General features: G+C 41.9%; 1 protein-coding gene across 4 annotated transcripts in view; it reads left to right on the top strand.

Annotated features, from left to right (window-relative positions):
* The window catches only part of RAD51B (RAD51 paralog B), a 434,917-nt gene that overhangs the window by 349,983 nt on the left and 67,815 nt on the right, over nt 1-17,119 (top strand). Inside the window, exon 12 of one of the 4 annotated variants that reach the window (XR_001864437.1) lies at nt 1,096-1,182. The exons of the other annotated variants lie outside the window; for them this stretch is intronic. The gene's annotated coding sequence lies outside the window, so the exon portion shown is untranslated. The remainder of the gene's footprint in view (nt 1-1,095; nt 1,183-17,119) is intronic. 4 annotated transcript variants of the gene reach the window in all.

Genomic DNA, 17,119 nt, shown 5'->3' with positions numbered 1-17,119 from the left:
TGACAAGATATTTGCCTCATTTCCCTCTTACCTTTAGAAAGAACAGTGTGCTTCCTATTTGTGCATGCAGTTAAAAGTATACACCTTAGATCTAAAGCTACCCAAACCCTAAAAATACCGGCATTTTTCTATGATGGAATGCAATTTGACATTTTAAATTAGTAAGTGTTTGACAACACTAAACCAAAACTTGGTATTTTGGCTCTGGGATTTGATGTCTAATACAACTGAAACTCAGTAAATTTTGGGGGGAAATGCCATGTATGGCAACAAGTCCCAATGCTGATGTCTATTCTGTGAAAATATTAAGGGCATCTCATTATCAATCCTCTGAAGAAAGCAGTTCAGTAGTTCTGTCCAGAGCAAGGAGGACTTTTGCTGAACTACAAGGCAAGAATTATGTCTCAATAACAATTTAAATTTTAACCATCTCTTGGGTAAAATTTTATCTCTTTCTTCAGTACAAATGAGTTCATGGTAAGGACATCTTTTTACTTTCTCTCCCTGAGTTTCTTTAAACTTTTGGAGTGCTTGTGAATGTAATTTGAGTTCGACCTATTCCTAGCAATCACAGAACTTGCTTCAAAACTCTGGCTGTTCTGAAAATGCTCTGTTTTGATATTGGCAGCATTTAAGCCCTTCTCATTTCCTCCCTAAAACTGGAAACTACCTCTTGATTTGTAAAGGGTAAGGAGTGGCCTAAACGATAAAATTGTCTTAAGAGACTATAACATTTATCATGAGATGGAGTTCTATTAGCATGTAAAATTTTCTTTAGCTTGATTGCATCTCGAAGTTTACCAGAACGTACTCAAATAATTTCTAGTTCTAAGAAGTGTGTAGACCTCAGTTTTGCATATGGCCATCTCTCCAAACCACAAGTCACTAAAGAATGTCAGTGTGATGTTTGGCAAGTTAAAGGAGGGCAGCACTCCTAAAGCAGGCTTGTGGTTTTATCCCTGCAGTAAGAAGACTCAAATGTTAGAGAGATTATTTTCTTTCACATGTATTATAATTTATTTTTTTCCACAGTCTGTAGTAGAAGCACCTGTGTAACCTTGTTTAACTGCCTTCACACATTTTTCTTTCCCTCAGCTAATATTCTGCCAAAGTGACAAACTTTCCTCACTTTGAACTGCAGAACACCATGAAAGCCAGCATTTCTCAGCCTTGTCCAATACTGTAAGTCTTCTATGCACTGTTCATTGGGAGCTGTCATTTTATTAATGCTGTAAGAACATGACTGCTATAAAACAGGAGTATATCTTAGAGAGAAGCTGTTACAACTTGCTAAAGTTTAAAAAAAAAAAAAGAAAAGAAAAAAAAAGAAAAAATAAAAGGTTGATGCTTATAAGGATCTACTGTTTGCTTAGGCCTGAGTCTTTCCTGAGAGTGGATCATTCCAGATAACTTGCTGCTGCTCTTTGATTAAGAATGTTTTCTCCAGCAGAGGCCATGAGGGTCATACATGCATAGACTAGAATTCAGTGTTAACAGGAGGAGCTTGCAATTATGTTTCCTTACCTTTATGTTGATTAAAAAAGCAAACAACCTTTTAAGTCCTTCCTCATTGTCTGGGGACCTGAAGGATGTTCATTCAATTTTTGGCGTCTCCGGTCATTCTGATAATGAGAATGCTAGTTAGGCTGGGGTATTTGAAACCTGCATGTAAGTTCACCAAGGACAAGAGAGGCCTGAGACTTGTCACATATTTAATTTCTGCTCTCTGGGACACTACAGAAAAATTATTATAATCACCATTTGCACCCGAACCAAGGAATCTTGTCTCCATTCCAGTTGATTTTCCACTCACAAGAATCTATCCTTTTCCATCACAACAGTGATGGTAGTTCACAGCAAATGATCTGCCATGTGGGTAAGTGGCATTCAGTTCCTCACTTGTTTCTTTCTGCCATCTGGTGCCATTGCTTTGCTATCTGTTTCTTCTTATCCAGCCTAACAGAGCTCACTGTCCCTGGAACAGCCTAGAATTGATTTCAAAGAAATTCAGGTCTGTGAAAAGATAGGTACAAATCCCAAAGAGGAGGCAATTAGTAGCTTCTTTTAGTAGTCTTCTTTGGAGTCCAAAGTACCTGCCTTCCAGTGACCAAAAAGTCTTACTTTTACAGTGAGCAGCCTTTTTGTTAAAGGTCTTACTAACATAGGGAATGGAATTTGTTAAAATACTAATTTTATTTCCATATGATCACTTTAAACATGAGCCAACTCTATGTTTTCCTGAGAGCCAATGAGGCTTGAGATTTTTTTTTAATTAAAAGTCAGCAAAGGTGGGGGTTTTATTTCCTTTCCCGTCAAATGCATTTGAAGCACCTCTGTCTCCAGCTGGCTGTGGGAGCAGAGCCAGCCCATAATGGTTTCAAGCCCAGTGTGTGCATAGGAGAAAGGGTTTTCACCTGATTGATGACTATGAAAGTGCTTGCAGTGCAGACTGCTGAAGCTAGTAACACTGGAGTTGTTTAGAAGATAAGAGAGAGGAGGTGGCTGTATTTTTGAAAAGCTGGCAATGCTTCCCAGTCAAGTGCAGTAAATGGCATATGAAGGGTCTCATTTCATCAGCTTGTGGGCACTCTGCTCCATGAAACCCTTTGAAATGGTTGCCAGAGGTTGAAGCTGAGATTGGTTGAACTTTCTTGGTGTCCTGTTCACTGGCCTTATAGCCATTCCTTCAGCTACGCTGTCAAAAGTTTTGTTACTGGGCCTATCTATCCTTTAGTACTTTGTATGAGGAGGTCTGAATATTATTGTTCACCATGTATTACTTAAAAATGCAAAGAAGTGTGACATCGAAATACCTTCCACAATTGTGGCATCCTTTCCAACTTTACGTAAGATTTACTTCTTTCCAGGCCTCACATTGCTCCAGTTTTAGCATGGATTTCTTAGGAAACTCATAGTATCTTATCTCTACCTGATCCATCGCACAATGGCCACATCATCATTTCCTTAGGTATGATAACATTTTTGGCCGGAGTGACTTAATCTTTGCTTTAGGGCCTTGTGATGTTGCAATCATCTTTACAGCACCTCTCTAGTGGGTATGTTCCAGCAGTATGCTGTGGAGGAGAAGAGGAAACATCTTTGTAAAAGAGTCTGCTCTCAGTCATCATGTGGGTAGAAGTGAAGTGTATTACGTTCAAGGTTCATGGCTTAGAGGAGCAGGAAAGAGGATAGATTGTTAAGCAGAATGTGAAATGGCCTCAGGATTGCACTTTGGAGGAGTTGACTACTTTTTGAGTGGGGAGGACAAGACATCCTCAGGACCACTTAAAATTACAAATAAGGTAGAGGAAATACAGAGACTAGAAAGAGGGGAAGGAGACTGAGGAAAGAGTGAAGGGCAAAGTGGCACAGCTCTTGGGGTGTGTGTCTGTAAAAATGGGGCTGGGTATTTGCGAATGTGCTCGTCTGTGGGTTTTCAGGTTCCTGCCTCTCACCAGCTCAGAAGCTGCATGCATGGCCTATTTAATGATAGATTAGTGTTTCCATGTGGAACCATAAAGTGCAGACATGCTTGAAGATGGGCAGGTGGCAGGAGAAATGATCCAAGCTTTATGAAAAGCCAAAAATTCAGGAAGACAGACGTTTGGTTTCAGTTCTGGGCAGATGCTCAGGTCAAGTCTTATTTTGTCCAAACCACTTCCCCTACCCTTAGGCATGATATTTTCAGAGTGAAAGGACAGGCAAAGCCCAGGGAGATTCCAGAGCATGGCTTGTTTGCAGCTGGCTGGACATGGAATTCATCAGGAACAAAGCAAGACTCGCTCTTCTCCTGCGGATATGGAGAGAACTTGGATTTGTGCACGCACACAGAAGCATGCACACGCATGTGTGCGCACACACCAGAACAAACCAGTTCTTCCCTGTCTGGTGGGGAGGCTTCAGTTACAGTATCTGAAGCCAGAGATTTCATTTAAGCCATTTGGACCCATTCGGACTCTGAGTGCTGTAGCCTTGCCTGCCTCCTTCCTCTCTTAGCTCCCAGCCAGAAAAATCCTCCCCCTCGCTGCCCTCCCTTTCCAGCACACACAACACAGAAAGCAAAAACCGACCCAAGCTTGCCTTTGCAGCTGGGACTTATCAGCCAGAACACACACATGTAGGTCATCCATGGGAACTCAGCAAAGTGTTGGATCAACAAGACCACTGGGGGGGGGGGGGAATGCAGGGCAGCGGGAGGAGCAGGGATGGAATCTTTTTTTATCATTATTATTATTTTTGTTATTGTCTGCTTTTTTAGAAAGGAAAAGGAAGAAAGATTACAGCAGCTTTTCTGTTAAATGAAAAGATTAGCATGCCGTGGATGCTTTGCAGGGGCGTGATGAGATTTGCAGCAGATGAGTTGGTTGCTAGGCAATGCTAATGAAAAGCAGGCTTTCAAAACTTCTGTGCTGTGTGGCCCCAAAAGTTATCTAGCCTCCCTCCTGCAGCCTTCACTCTCCCCAGCTATCCCCTCCCTCCCCATGCAACCTCCCAAATATTTATAAAATCCTCACCAGGAACAAGAAAGATAGATGCTGGAGTGGACTTTTGACAACTCTCTCTTCCTGAGCTACCCAGGAGATACACATACACACACACAAGTTTGCTGATTTTCTTTTCCTCCTTAGAAAGGTAAAAAACAAAACAAAACAAAACGACGCACCACCCCCAAACCAAAAAAAAAAAAAAAAAAAAAAAGCAAACAAAAAAAAGGAGAGAAGAAGAAAAGTTAGCAGTGGCTTCCAAAGCAGCTCGGTCTCCAATTTCAGAGTTCAGTCAGAGTTTAGGGTTGGCATGTGTGTGCGTGTGCATGTTGGGGGTAGGTACGTGTTTGTTTTTGATTTCTCTCCATGCGTTTTCAAGCTGGGCTCCAGCTCTTCCCCTCCTCACATCCTGCTGCAAGCCTCCTTTCCCTTTCAAGGCCTTCTGACACAATGAGCTTATTTTCCCATGCTCCCTGTGAAAGCCGGGGTATGTGCGTGAAAGCTGCAGCCTCAGAGGACTCTTTTAAATACAGGAATTGAACATTGCTGAAGTTACAGACAGGGTTTCTGCTATTTTTACAAATGACCCATGTCTTGCTCCCCTTCTCAGAAGTATCAGCATTCTTAGATATCTTACCATCTGTCTCTCTCAACTGTTTTTTTAAGTGAATTTAATGTTGGTATGACAGCATTGAAGACTGGTATTTACTGCTTGCTCCACATTCTCCTTACTGCTGTGGCTTCTGTGCCTCAATCCTAAGGCAAAGTCCTTTCATGTGAGCAAAAAAGGATATTTCCAAGGTCAGTTCTAGGCTAAAACTGTCAAAGAGGCATCATTTAACAAGATCTAATTCTAAATAATCCAATAGAGTAATATAGTCCTGTCATGAAAAAGCAGAAGGTTACAAATTTCAAAGTTACTGAGCTATCTTGGGCCTGTAGATTGGGCAGGGAACCTGCAGAAGCAGAGCCTCACTGCACTGCCCACTTTGAGATGCAATATATCACATTGGATGTAAAGTCTCCCTGCAATACCGGTGTTTATTTTTAATGAATGCTTCTGGGGAGGTAAGAGGTTAGCATGAATTGGAAACAGAATTTAAGATTACTGTGGAGAGTGAATACAAGCCTCATATGGTGGTCCCATATAGTCCAAGTTTGACAGTTAATGATCTTGGTTGAGGTCTGCAGAAGTCAGTGGCACCTGGCCTAGTGAAAACAAGAGCTTGTGGGGGCAATGTGGGATTGTTTTGTTTTGTTTTGTTTTGTTTTGTTTTGTTTTGAAACATGCTGGAGAAGTTTTGTTTTGCCTGGACTCTTTCTCACTGATGCCAGTATCAACTGTTAATCAATAAGAAATTCCTTGGGCAGACAAATTTTGTGGGGCTGCTGCAGTAACCTCTTTATACCATATTTCAGATGGCAGAGGCCTATATGTTCTTTCTTTTTCATTTTCTTCTTTTTTTCTACCATCAACCCTGTTTTAGTCAGTACAGTGTGGATAGGTGATATATTAAGCCAACGTCCTAATCATATGTGGTCATTGAAAATCTCAAGGCATTCCCTCCAGAAGTTAATCTTTCAGTTATCAGTTAGGGGAATTCAATTCTGCTTCCATAAATTCTCTTGCTGTTTCAATTAAATAGGGATGGCAAATTTCTAAATGCTTGGGAATACAGGCAGCTGCTGTGTGCAGACTCTGGGATGACTATTCAGGTAACACTCTATTATTTGAAGTAAGAAATTTGGCCCTGCAGGATATGTTACTGGATGTGTTAGGAAATGTGGTAAGGGCAAATCAACCATGTGCCCTCCTTCCTGTCCTTTGTCATGCCAAGCAAAATGCCTGGATGGTACAGTTTTGAAACCTGTCTCTGGGCATTCCAAGTCTGTACAGACATGCCTGCAAGGTATTGTTGGGAATTAGAAAGGGAAACTTATTTGTCATGTTTTTCCTAAGCTGTTGTTTAGTGCTGTCCATATTGCTAACTGCTGCCCCAGCTCCATTTCATTTGTGGATATAGGCATTCCCCTGTGTGGCTTGGTCCTCTCTACTTTGATATTTTCTATAATAAAAAGTGATGTACAGATTGAAAATAGGGGCATCTCTGAAAAAAAAATTATCTGATGTTCTACACTCTGAAATCAAACCCCTACGCATGCCTTTCCCACAGGGTTTTGCTTCCACCAGAGTGGTGTCCCAAAGCCTTGCAGGCGCACACTGTCTGGAGTCACTCCTTATATGGCATGTCTTAGCAGGTGACCAAAGTGCTACAAAAAGACTTTGTTTTGTGATGTGAACAGAATTACATAATGAATGTAAAAGACGGCCACCTTTCATTCACATGTGTAAAAGCATTTTTTGCTTTTACACTAGCAACTACTGAATTTTGACCAGTCAGGTCTTACCAACATGCTGGTCATTAAGGAACACATTTGATGGCCACCTCTCTGGCCACTGTGCATGCTACAGCTTGTACTCACATACGCAAGAATTCATAAAAAAATGCTAACCCCTTCAAGAAAAAGGAGCCAGACCATGTGATTTACCTGCATTACATGTGGGAGATCAAGTTGGGATAAATCAGGTGAAACATTTTATCCTGTAGGCTTTGATTTGTTTAAAGAGTAGCTGAGACATTTCAAATGTGTGGCTGAAAGCACTCCAAATAGGAAACTTTCCGTCACATAAGACTTGCCTGTGTGCCCACTGGAGTCAGTGGACGTTCTAGGGAGTAAGATAGGGTGCATAACAATTTGGGGGTAAGTACTGGCAGACCTACACAAGCAGAGCAGTATTTGCTGATCGAGAGATAGCAAAACATATAATTTTTCCCTAAAGAAATGCTGTGTCACTGAAATTTGCTTTGGATTTATGGTTCCATGACTGCCACTACCATCCCTACAGATTGTTTGGAGAAGGTCCTCTGCAGATTCACATACACTCAATTGATCATGAATGAAGCTAAGAGCAGTTATTAATCTTACTGCCTGGTTGCACTCTAAACCGCCTTCTAATCCTGCCTCTGTTCTCTTAGACAAAGAATGCAGTGAGATGAAGGCAGGATCAATGCCAGCATGGAGCTGCCCTTTTTAGTAGTTGTTGTGGCAGGGTTTTACACATCAGCAACAGTGAGTAGTTCCCAGTGTACTGGGGGAGAAGGGAGTAGAGATGAATTTAAAGGGTCAGATGTTGTGCTCCTGAAGGGATGGCAGAGTCCCATCCTGACTCTTGGTCTCTGGTGAATTTTTCAGTTCCTTGTATTTAATGACTGACCTAATGAGACATTACAGCCCTACTGCCCTTTGGAGATCCATGTAGAGCTCAACACAAGCTAAGAAAGGGTGCATTGTGTCTTTGATCCAATGGGCAGTATTTCACAGGCTGGCAGATTTAATAAAATCTCAGAGGAACCTCAGCTCATTTTTTAAGAGGCTTAACATTGAGTTAAAAGTTCCCTTTACTCCTGCATTGTTGGAGACCATTCCCTTCTTGTGTGCTGCCAGAGGACCTGCAGGGAACTGGGGCTTCATGAGACCAGATTGGATGTAAGCAGCTGGTTGAGACTGGTTAGAAATCTGCAGGAGGAATAGCGGGATGCAAGAAGCTTTCTAAGCCTTTTTTGTTTCTCAGTCTTTGAAGTCATCCAGTGCCTCACATGCAGCATGACAACTTTGCTCCACACCTGAAAGGAAAGCCAAGCTACTGATAAGGCCTTTTGATCAGTAATTTTGAGCTGCCTGACATGAAAAACTGTGTAATGCCAGTACTTCTAGTAATGTTATTTGTCCCACCATCGACACTAAGGTATCCAACTGACTTGGCAACTAGAAATATGAACAAGTCACTATCACAAAGTCCTCCCCTGATACAATGTTTATGGATATAGCCAGAAAGCAAGTATGAAGGTGGAGAATATCTTACAGATTGATAAATAGATCCTTGGAGCTTCAGATAGTGCCATAGTTTCTTGTTCAAAGCTGCTAATCTAATGAAAAAATGCAAAAGGTGTGAACAGCAGGGAGCCAGGCAGGCTGGCATAGATTCCTCGAGCAACAAGCTTTCTTTGACATTCAGTGCTGAGAACTTGGGAACTTTTGCACCAGGAAGCAAATTGCACTGTGCCATTTTGGAGTGCAGGTCTAGAGCAGGTCAAAATCTGAAAACTGATGATTCCAAGAACTGCAGAGTTTGTTTTTGGACATCTAAACACTTTAACCACTACTCTGCTCACTTCTGTTATTGTTATAGAAGTGCTGATTGTGGACTGGATGGGTAATTTCGCAGCAAGAGTTCCAGTGAGCCATATGTTCATCCTTCAGTCTAAATTTATATAGGACAACCATTGCTAGGAAAATTTTAGTGATTAGTTAAGGGGGGCAAAAGGATTCTGCTTAGATTTTCAAAAATGCAGGGTAAATATTTCCAAAGTACCAAGCACTCAAATACTACCCTTTTTTGAGAAATGAAGTATAGGTTGTGTGGTATTTCAGTCACCAGTAACTCGAAAGTAGAAACCTTTGTGATCTCAGAAGTTCACTGCTAGGTTACTGCCCACTCCCATGGATATGGCAGGCTGCTGGAGTTTTGCATTTGCAGCAAAAATGGAACCTCCACCTAAGGATCAGTAGTTAAAATTTTTATTGTCATTGATTGAAGTTTGGCCTTCCTGGTCAATAAAGGTTCATTCTGTAAGAAGCTTTAACATGAGCAATTAGTCAAAATTGGCACCTGAAATGATTAGAGATGGGAAAGAGAATGCTCCAAACCCTGCTTTATAAGAACTTTTGCCAATGTATACATCTCCTATAAAATAGCAGCTGAGGCCCCCCAATTATTGATTCTTGTAAGATCCAGCAGAACCACGCTCCCTTCCTGTTGGCAGATGCAGATCCTGCAGAGATGAACAAAATACAGTCTCCACAGATATTTTAAGATAACTCCTTTCTTGAGAGAAGACAGCAAAGGGGAACAAATGCTTTCAGGAAGAAGAAATTGCTGTTTGGAACTGATATGTCTAGGAGCACTGTTGAATATCAAGAGAAAACAAAGTTAAATGAACTATCGCAAAGGAAGAGGCAGTCATGTAAAAGGCAAAGATGATTTGTGAGATTTCGCAATACCCTCCCAAGGGGAGCAAGCTTTTGCTTGAGACATTTAAAATTAGATTGGACAGAGCAATGGAAATTCAGTGTATGAGCACCCCATGGGACAGAATGGGATAAGCCACTGGGTCTCCCTTTGCATGTTCCCTTACTCTTTTGTAACTCTTCCTGAAGACCTCCATTCCAAATATTAATTTGTTTTCCCCAGATACCCATCCTGGTTTTCTGTTCCTCCCCTTTTCCACTTTAAGAAAGGAGCTGTGTTTGATTCATGGTGTCAGCTATCTTCCAAGCTCCGATCCAGTCCCAGGGGTGGGAGCTCATGGGACTGATGAGGGTAGGAGTGATCAACTGCAGACTTTCCTGTTGCTGAGCTTGCTGCAGGCCTGACCGTTTTTAAGACCTCAACAGATGTTTCTGCTTAGAAACTATTGGCATCTTTATGGACTGTTTTTTCCATTCTTCCCTCCCGGCCCATGTCCAAGCAGCAATGAATTATGTAAGACTACATTCTAGCCTCTTCTTTATTATTATTTCTGTAGACGCATCTCTAAGAAGTACATCTACAGTTCTCTCTTTACCTAGTTTTAGATGTGTCAGCTTTCTCTTTGACCAAAACACCCAGCTACCCTTAAAAACACTTATGTGCCTTTTTGTCATCTTTCAGACACAGATGCCAAAAATACAAACACTACAATCCCAACTCGTGGCTTCAGATTCAAGACGTCTCTCACTTTTCATACTGTGGTTTCAATCAATATGCCTTTTACTTAAAAGTTAACCCCTTGCTATGGAGCTGCCTGTATTTGTCTCTTACTGCTGGTACTTAGCAAACAGTAATTAATAATACGTAATGGAAGGAAATCTAGAAACTGCTGCTGGAGCTCAAAATGGCTCCAACAAGCATCATCCCTACCTGGTTTAGTGGTTTAGCTGTCAGTTATTAGAAATGAACACGTTTCAGATGGTCTTGAGTAGAATAAAAGCACTGAGCTGGTTTATTTGCACTGTTGATAAGCACTCGTAATCCTGCAAAATACATGGTGTAATGTGTGCAGGGCACCTGATGCAGTCTGGATAGTCTTAACCCTTTACCACTGTACAGCAAAACTTCAAAGCTCGAAACTGGCTAGATTAAGTCTCTTAAATAGATGATGTAAGTAATATGTGCAATACCACATGCAGATTACTTTAACTCAGAAGACAGACAAACTTTCTGCATTGGAAAATTTGGCAGACTACTACTTAATTTCAGATGAACTATAGTAGCAAAAATAAACTATTTCCTTCTTTGGGAACACACTACTAGAAGGAGACAGAGTAGTTTAGCCAGTGTGCCACAGCCAAATGTGGGATTTTCATGCAGGCCTATGTTTAGTTATTACAGCAAAGGGTTGCTGTAAATCCTCTTGGTGCACTTAGCAACTGAATTCCCACTGGAAGAAAAGCACATCTTTTCCAGTGTAATACTCTCATTGTTCACCACCTCAAACTCTTTCTGTGATTGTGCTGCTCTGACAAGGTGAAATGTCATTGCAAGTGGTCCTCTTTGCATTTTACCCTTTCAGCAATCTAGTGCTGCTGATATAAAGTTACTGAGTAGATGACTTCTTTTTATTTGCAGTATATGTAAACTTCTTCAGTAACAGCCAAGCAATTACATGTTGTCCTACTCAGGTGCCTCTGCCCTGGTTTTGCAGGACTAGGAGGGCTAAAAAAAGACTCAGTCCTTTCTTGGTACCTTGTCTGAGACTGCCCAGCAAGAGAGGCAGTGGTACTGGTGGATGTGATGTGGCTTTGGATCATGGAGACAAGCAGGACTGGTTATCTGGCCCCTGGAGTCCCACTCTAAACAGAGCAGAGTGCAGTATTGTCAATGCAGGTGCTGGATGTGCCTCAGCTGGCCTGTGTGGCTCACAAGAGCCCTCACTGAAGTACCCTGCATTTTTTCTCCTGAAAGTAGAGTGCTGAATCTCACATGGTGAGAACTGAAATATATACAGTAGGAGACTATGAGTTAAATTGCCCCATCTTTTTCTGACTTTCAGTAGATAACCATACAATAAGGATTGTGAGGTCAACCAGTTCAGCATCTTTTTTCAGCATCTTTTCTCATTTGTGTGAGAATTATATACAGCAGGCATTATGGTAAACAAGGATTTTTTAAAGGCTTTTAAATATTTATTTACTGGAAGATAAAGCGTTACTAATGGGAGCAGGTATTTCCCCGGATTTGAACAGGGATTGCCACTGCAATTGTCAACGTTTTGTTGACTAATGTAAAGAAGACACAAATTCTGTGCCCTAATGTTCAGAGAGCTTGACATTGCACAAATGTTGTATATCTTTGTTGTACATCTTTTCTGTACATCCTTACTTGCTGCCTGGTTTTGCTGTTACTGTTAAGACCTGGTGCTCTACTGGTGAAAATTCACCACAGACTGAAGAAATAAGATCTAAACTCAGGAATTCCTGTGCTTGCTCCTTTACACCTTGCTGTTTACCTTAGGAGAGTTTAATTCACTTTAGGATCCAGGAGAGCTATGAGCCAAGCTTTGAGCCATTATCCACTAAAAAAATCTGCAGTAATAGCAAATGGAGCATGTAAGCTGCCTTGCCAAGGAGCTTGATGCTCTGTTTTCTCAGAGGTCTCTGTGCTGAAGGTCTCCCCAGATCTCTCCCTGTTAAATATGAAATCTCTTAGCTCCCCAGAGCCCATGCCTGACCCCCTGGCTAATGGCTTTTTGCCAGTCTTTTTTTGTATGTTATATTGTTGGCTGACACTACATTTTTACAGTTCAGTTTTGTTTCTCATGGTCTTAAAAGAGGCCATTTTAATTTCAATAAATATATCTCTTTGCCCAGTACACAGTATTCTCCTGGCAGCTTGGTGCTCACAGACTATAGGGAGCTGTAAACAACACTGTTTATACTTTCTGCTGATACCAGAACATTAGCATATAAATAGGGGAGAGATTTAAACAGGCTAAAACAACTCCAGCCTGGCCTATTGGGAAGGGCGGACAATCTGCTTTTCACTCTCCTTGCCAAGGATGTCAACTTTTCTGTGGGACTATTGCAAGAATGAAGGGTTTAAAGAGATGGGAAGCTTTTATCTGACAAAAGAGAGGTCGATGAGCCTTAGAAATGCAGAAATACACTGAATAACAGTCTGCCTGTTGGGATTTCCTTGTAAGCCCTGTTGGTGTTAGTGTGGGCATGTGGAGGGAGGGGAATTACTTAAAAATTACCACAGAGCTGTTGGATAAGAACTTCCTTTAAATGGAACTTGCAGCAAAGTGCCAAAAATATAATTACACCTGCAATGAGGATATTACTTTAGAAGAAGTTGTTTGATTTACCCTAAAGAAACATATCATGTGATCTTTACATTTTTTAGCTGCAGAGTATTTTAGAAACATGGTACAGCCAAATACTAAATCAAATAACCTCCCATATCTTATCTATCTATTGAATTACTAAAATTCCAATCACCTTTGGCACCAGTGAGAGATAGGCACGAATGCTGCAGTTACCATCAAATTGCTTGAATCCTTTTTATGCAGTTGAAGTTTAATTTTATTTTTTTGTCATAGAAGATGTAAAGCAGGGTTAACAGGAACATAGGTACAATGGAGAAAAGAGGTTCTCAGTTAACAGTCCATTGGAAACCAGAGACCAAGACAAGTAAAAAGAACAGCCAGAGATGATATTTCCAGGTGAGAAAGAGGTACTGTGGGATTGTAAAGAAAGCTGTCACATGAAGAGTGGGGGTGAAACTGAAACAGAACTTTACTGTGTTGGGATTTGTTGTGGGCTTTGCAGATGTGCCTCAGCAGCCTGTAGACCTTTGGACAGACTTCCATTTCAGGGCTGGACAGCTTTATGTGGAGCAGCCACTTGCCCCATTTTCCTTCCCTCTTGTAGAAGGGGGAATGTTTGTGATGTTGGTTTTCCTCTTCAGAAGAAATTTTGTGTCAAAACAAGAAATTCCCATGGTTATTTTGTATCATCACCTTTCTTTTGCCTGTAGAAAAAAGAGTGGTTTCAAAGTTACATTCTCAAAACTGGTAGAAACACTGTGATTTGCACAGTGTTTACTACGCAGAAGTTGGTGTAGGAATGTCCTGCATAGCCATAAATATGGCAATGAGTGGGGCACATGAAAAAAAGGAGGAGATGGAAACTGGACTGGCTTTTACTCTAGGCTTCTTCTAGAGCTCTTCATCTGCCGCGTCTTCATTTGGTCTTCCCAGTGACTTCACTCAAGTCCTGGAATAACTGGCAGTGGTGGTAAAACACAAGTCAAGAGGCACTTTTCAAATCAAACTGCAGTGCGCACACAGGCTCATGCCTATGCAGTCAGGAGCTAATACAAGCAGGAGACAAACCTGTTCTTTGCTTGGACTGCAAGTTGCCAGTGATAAACCACTGCCTTTGTGGGGTAGGCGTGACAATTGCACACTGTTTGGGGTGGCTCCATGAGAAAAGGAGATGTTTCTGTGCTGGGGGACAGTGGGTGTCCCAGAAGGGGAGAGGCATTAAGATTGAGGAGTGCAGAAGACTGTTATATTTCAGAAAAGGCCTTGATCACAAGCCCACCATATTCTCCAACAGGATTAGTTGCCCTTAGATTAACCTCATTAACAGTAATTATAAAGTCTGACACATTTCTCTGTCATTATCTCCCTTGTATCATGTCTTAGGATTTCTTCCCCCAGCTTTTGTCTTTTCATCTGTCTTTTGGATTAGAGACCAGAGTTTTTCAATATGTTATCTCTCAAGCTTTTTTCCTCCAATGTAAACTGGCCAGTTTTAGCACAGGATACCATGATCAAAGTTAGTATCTCACTTTTGTCAGGCAAATGTGAGATGAAAAGGACAGCTAGTTGTTGTTCAGATAGTAACCTTAATACCACTGGGGGTAAAACTGTGCTTTGTCTTGAGGTTGGAATTCCAATCCCTTGGTTTTTATCAATCTTTAATGAGTGTGGGCCTGGAAAAATATTCTCCATCTTACGGAATTTCTGGGTCTCTGTTGGGAAGGAGATGGCTAGAGCACTACTGTCCTGGTGACTTGAGGGAAAGATTGATAAAGTACCAAATGTTCAAGGCAGGGTGGTCAACCAAAGACCTAACAGAGGAGAGGAGCTAGAAACTGTATATACACTATGTTAATTTGTTTAAAGGATGTTGTTCACAATGGCAGAGGAAGGATTCTGTTCAAACCTGGCAAATGTGGAAACTACTCTGAGATGCTCTTTGCTGCTGTGGATCTCCAGCACTGAAACTAGAGTGAAAGTGAAACAGGAGTTGTGGCATTGGGACTAAGTGAGCTCCTTGATCGTGCAGTTCCCATGCTGGATTTAAAGTATCACAGTGGACATTTTTTTCTTGCAGCCAAAGATCAAGAAGCAGAGGGAAACCAGAGCAATGCTGTAATCATTAAAATCTGGAGCTGAGCTATATTAAATGTTCCCTCCTGCTCCATAAGCTGAGTTTATATGTGACAAGATAACCAGAAGTTTCCCCTTCCTCAGTTCGATTGTCACTTGTAGCCAAGGCAGGTCCCATTTGTCCTCCCTTAAAAAAAAAAAAAAAAAAAAAAAATATATATATAGATAGATAGATAGATAGACTCTGTTGTATATACTCCTCTCACCAGAGGGCAATGAAGTCAAGTCTGTTAGTATAGGCCTGTCTGGCATTACATAAGGAATGCCCCCTGTGTGCTGAAACCCAAAGAACACCACCTGACTAGGCAACAGTATTTGAATAGAAAGGTGGCACTGGGTCAGGGTGACTCCAGCACAACAGGTGGCACACAGATAAGCAGGCTGCCCCAATTGTCCTCAAAACAGCATGGGATACCAGTAGGAGGACTTGGCAACAGTCATTGCAGGAGTAACTGGCATTCACACCTACTTTGTGGCAGATAAACTTATCTGCATCTCAGTAAATCTGCTTCCAAAGTGGCTTTAATAGCCTGCATTAATAAGCCAGATGCATTGCAAAAACAATGGGGTTTGGAGGCAAGACACTTCCATTCCAAGCAATTGAATTTAACCTGAAGCACAGTTCAAGTGCAGAGAAGCTGTGATGGACAGAAGGCCTGCAGGAAGCCAAATGGGAAGAGAGTAGAGCATGAGCTGCTGCCTGTCCTTGGAGGACTTTAAAGAAGGTTGATATGTACTGATCGAATCAAAAGTGAAGAGGAGAGGTTAATGAATGCAAAGAACTGTATTTGTAATGTCTTCATTTTTCCATTACCTTTCCTTATTCTCCCTAGAGCGCTGCTATTCCATCTCACAGCAATAAGCAGCTCAGCCAAGGACTGTCATTTTGTATTCCAGTCTGACCCAGTATTTTGCAGGGTGCCAAACAACCGCAGTGTGGATGCCTCAACCCTCCCCCCAGCCCAAACACACAGAAGAGCATCTATGCAAAGCCTTACAAAGCCTTTCAAATGTCCTGCAAGTGGGACAAAGATAGGAGGAAATGAGATCTCTTCTCAGATTTCAAGAGTCCATTTAAATTTTATACTATGTGGGTGAACTGGGGTTCTCACCAGCAGGCTTTGGGAAATGAAACTTTTGCTTTTGTATACTAGCTTGACTTTAATTCAGGAGCCCCATCACAGTTACTGTTTAACATTTGACTCGGAGACTGTTGGAGGCAAATGTGTTCGGAGAGTGTTTTGAGGGACAATGACTTTCTGTGAAGCCTTGTGGCCAGGCTGCATCTGAATCTGAGCCTGTTCAAACAGGTGATCCTATTTGTAATCAGAGCAGGCTGAGGGCAGGACAGGCTATGGAGGACCAGCTCCCACTCCCTCTTGGAGCAACGGAGTGGTGTGTTGCCTTACAGCTCTTGCTCATACTTGTGCTGTGGTGAAAGATTTTAGCCTCTGGAGCTATTGATCCATCAACATGCATGAGCACAAAAGGTGTATTTGCTACAAAAGCACTGACCTGGGAAGATGGCGACTTGGCCAGGCCAAGCTGGGGTGCACCCGCTGTGCCTTCCGTAGTTGCCACTTGATAAATACCCCACTCCTTCCCCCACCCTCCCGCCCATTTTCCACAGCAGAGAGCAGACACAAGGGGACTCTTTCATCTTGGCACATCCCCTTGCTGATTAATGTGATGCAATGTTCCCACAACACCACCACTATGCTGGCCATGTAATTAGGCAGGAGATAATGAATGCTTCAGAGACTATTCAGGCAGCAGTGCCCGCCTCCCCGCCGAACAAGCTCCTTTCTCAGCAGTGAAGCCAAGTGGAAGGAGCAGCAGCAGAAATGCCATTGGTGTCGCGCTTAATTGTGCAGGAATCGGGGGCTCTTGCAGCAGAAAATAGAGTAAGGGCCAGTGTGGGAGAGATGGGCAAGTGGATCTACTCTGATATCTTGGGGCCAAACTTTTTTTTTGTGTCTTTTCATGTGTTTGACCTTATGGCAGGAGAAGCCTTAAATGTGCACATCTCTGGTATTGTATGTGTGTGCCTTTTTTGTTTCAAATCATTAGGGA

The sequence above is a fragment of the Corvus brachyrhynchos genome, unplaced genomic scaffold (genome assembly GCF_000691975.1).
Source record: "Corvus brachyrhynchos isolate BGI_N302 unplaced genomic scaffold, ASM69197v1 scaffold115, whole genome shotgun sequence".
Classification (NCBI taxonomy): Eukaryota; Metazoa; Chordata; class Aves; order Passeriformes; family Corvidae; genus Corvus; species Corvus brachyrhynchos.
This window is presented reverse-complemented; position numbering and strand designations above follow the sequence as displayed.